Source organism: Petaurus breviceps, unplaced genomic scaffold, assembly GCF_028583685.1.
Source record: "Petaurus breviceps papuanus isolate PSGF00001 unplaced genomic scaffold, PetGlider_PUasm1.0 126, whole genome shotgun sequence".
Lineage (NCBI taxonomy): Eukaryota > Metazoa > Chordata > Mammalia > Diprotodontia > Petauridae > Petaurus > Petaurus breviceps.
The window spans coordinates 2108180-2111905 of NW_027185655.1; the positions used below are offsets into that span (position 1 = coordinate 2108180).

At 42.4% G+C, this 3726-nt stretch overlaps 1 pseudogene; it reads right to left on the reverse strand.

The window, feature by feature from the left end:
- Positions 1–1196: 1196 nt before the first annotated feature.
- LOC138169395 (mitochondrial fission 1 protein pseudogene) lies at positions 1197–1954 on the reverse strand (annotated as a pseudogene).
- Positions 1955–3726: the final 1772 nt, after the last annotated feature.

A 3726-nucleotide genomic window follows, 5' to 3' on the forward strand; every position in this document is an offset into this window, starting at 1 on the left:
TCCAATCCCTGCATCCTTCAGTTCTTCCCAAGCTGCATCACCTCTCTTCTCTTCTCGACCTTAACACTTTTGTGAATCAGTACAACGTCTTCTATACTATATGTTCTCTTGTTTTATTACTATATCATGTCAAGCATCAACTTTGAATTACTCTATATCACTTTCAGCTAAATTAAATTGCTAGAGAATGGAGTAAGAGAAAGTCATGACATCATACTGACTAGCTCCACTTCAAATTCATATTATATAATTTCTAATGGATTTTCATGGCAGTAAGGCAATCTTTTTACACCTCCATAACTATTTGGTCCCTCACTCACCATAGTGATCATTCTAAGCCTTTTCATTCCTCCTCAGACCTTCCATACTACCCTCCCACCCTCTCAGCTGAAGACTTGGTTTCATATTTCACTGAAAACTGTTGAGGCTATTTGGAGAGCTCCCTCTTCTTCCCTCATCCTCATCTCACATCATTCAGAAGTCTTCACTTGTTGTTTCCTTCACCCCTATGTCACATGAAGAAGTGACCCTTCTCTTTGACAAGACAAACCCCTCTACACCCATCCTTGAACCCATTCCATCCTGTCTCCATTCTCTTTTCCTCAATGAGTTCAATCCCTAGCTTAGAGTCCTTTTCTCCCCCCCCAACCCCTGCCCTCATACTATTTATATTCCCTCAAACATTGCATTCCTCAATTTAATCATTTCTATGATCTACTTCTCCATCCCACCTCAGCTACATATAGTCATCTTGACCTTGCCATTCCATTCTCTCACCTCCATTTATCATTCCACCTCTCCCTCTTGCTTCAACCCTAACCCTGTTTTTTGACCTCATCATGTCCTTCAGGACCTCCATGCCTCAATTCTTTCCCAGGATATTACCTCCTGATACTCTCCTCCCTTCTTGACCCTTTGCTGAAGCAGTTCCATTCTATAATACTGTCTTCTCTAAAGGCCCTTACTTGCTTATCCTATTATTGATCTTACTCTGTTAAATTTGTCTTGGATTACTCTCACCATCTTCTTCCTTCATTTCTACTCGTATGCTGCTGAATTAAGCTGAAGAAAATCATGAAACCAGTTTGGCTAGGTCCACTACAAATTTTTGTTACTTAATCTCAAATGGTCTTTTTTTCCCCCAGAGCCCTCATTTACATTCTACCAAAGCACAAAATCCCAGGGGAGGGCAAATCTTGGGAAAGAAATTGAAGGGCATGAAGTAATCAGGAAGGAAACTGGTAAGGGGATGAAGATGAAGGAGGAGGGTAGAATAGAAAGGTACAAAAGAGACAGCCCCCCCCCCAACATCCTCAGTATCAGCATCTCCACGGCCCCAAATGGCTGCTTCATCTCCGAGGCGGGGGGCAGGTCAGAGGTGTGTCCCTAGGGTAGCAAAGGTAGAGCAGCTCAAGACTTAGACTTGGCCACGGCAAGTCCAATTAGTCCAGCAAGCCCAGCCACACCCAGAGCCATGCCCCCCACGATGGCCATGCCTACCAGTCCATCTTTCTTCATAGCCTTATCAATAAGGCTTTCTAGCTCCTTGGCCTGGTTGTTCTGCGGTTCAGTCTGCAGTAATCCTCTCACATACTTCAGAGACTTCTCATATTCCTTGAGGCGGTAGTTTCCCACAGCCAGATAGAAGACATAATCTCGCTGTTCCTCTTTGCTTCCTTTAGGCAGCAGTTCCTCCAGCAGCCGGATGCCCTTTCGGATGTCATCATTGTATTTGCTTCTCACCAAACACCAGGCATACTCAAACTGAGTGCTGTGTGACACAGAGCCCCCTGCCTGCTCTGTCTGGAACTTCTTCTCGAATTTCACTAAATCATCCACGGCCACCAGCTTGCTCAGCATGGCCTCCATAGCCACCAGCTACCCTGCGTACTACTCAAAACCAAGTCACCAGAACCTTCGCCATCTCTTATGCTTCCTGAGAAGGACCGGAAGTCAAATGGTCTTTTGATGAAGCAGAATAATCCATTTACACTTCATAACTAATTCATTATTGCCCTCAGCACAATAGCTTTTCGAAGTCTTTCTATCCCCCCCTCAAACCTCTTATATTCTCCTTCTCCCAAGATCTTAGTTAAGAAACTTGCCTCATATTTCTCTGAAAAATCGAGACTATTTTCCAACAAATTCTTTTACCCTCCACATCTCATATTACTTAGATGTCTTTCCCCACTATCTTCTCCCTCATCCCTCTTTCACAAGAAGAGCTGTCCTTTCTTTCCAAGACAAAACCATCTACATGCACAAGTGATTCTATTTTATCCTGTCCCCTTCAGCGTATTGCTCTCCCCAAAGTCTCCATTCTCTTGTTAACCTTAAATGTCTTAATGTTTATTGGCCGCTTCATTGCTCTCTACAAACATGCTCATGTCTCTTTCATCTTCAAGAACCCATAACTCTCCCACAATAAGTGGCTAAATTTCTTGAGGAGGACATTTCAATTGATGCTTCCGCTCCACTTTCTTTCCTCTTCCTCCCTTCTAAACCTTTGCAATCTGTCTTCCAATATTATTAATTGCTGAAGAGGGAAGAAAGTGGAAGCATCAATTGAATTACAAGTTACCAGTGATCTTTAGGGTACCAAACTCATGGTCTTTTTTCATTCTTCATTCTTCTTGGATGAAGACCTTTGCCTTCTTCAAAAAAATGGTCTTTTCCTTATCTTCAATGCCTTTGGAGTCTTTGAAACTGTCAACCACCCTTTCCTTTTGATACTCTCTTGTCTATAAGTTTTGGTGAATGCCTTCTCTGGGCTCTCCTCTTATCTATCTGGTCATTACTTTTCAGTCTGAATCTTTATCTAACTCATTGCCACTAGCACTCTCTTTCACTCCACATATCCATTCTGTTGCCAAATGCGGTCAATTCTTCCTTTGCAGCATCTCTCTGACTCCCTCTCTCTGCAGGCACTACCAACACTCTGGGGCAGGCACTCATAACCTCATTTCTGGAGTAGAGCAATGAGCTTCTAGCTGGTCTCCTTGCCTCAACTTTCTCCTTATTTCAGCCCATTCTCCCCTCAGCTATCATCACAAAGTAAAATTCTGGTCCTGTCTGATCTCCCTACCCAATAAACTCTGGACGTTTCTTGTCATTTCCAGGACAAAATATAAAACCCTTTGTGTAGTATTCAAAGCAATTCGCAAGCTGCTCCTCTTTAACTTTTTTTCTTCTCCTTATACTTTGTTTCTCTCCAAATATTTTGTCATTCTCTGACACTAGCCTCTTTGATGTTCTTCACACAGGACACCTCATCTCCCAACTCTCTCCATTTTTTCACATTTGGAAACTTTCTCTCTCCTCATCTCTGTCTTCTGGATTTTTGGCTTCCTTCCAGTCCCAGCTAAAATGCCACCTTTTATAGAAGGTCTTTCTGGATCCTCCTTAATGCAGTGTTATACAATACAATAAGACAAGACAAAACAAGGCAAGGCAAGGCAAGGCAAGGCAATGCAATGCAATGCAAGGCAAGGCAAGGCAATGCAAGGCAAGGTGATGCGATGTGATATGATACAATATAATATAATATAATATGTAATGTAATGTAACATAACGTAACGTAACATAACATAACAATATAATATAATATAATATAAATATTGCTTTTTGGAAGGGGAAGGCAGGGCAGTTGGGGTTAAGTGACTTGCCCAAGGTCACACGGCTAGTTTTTGTGTGTGTTGTCTTAAGCCAAATTTGAACTCAGATCCG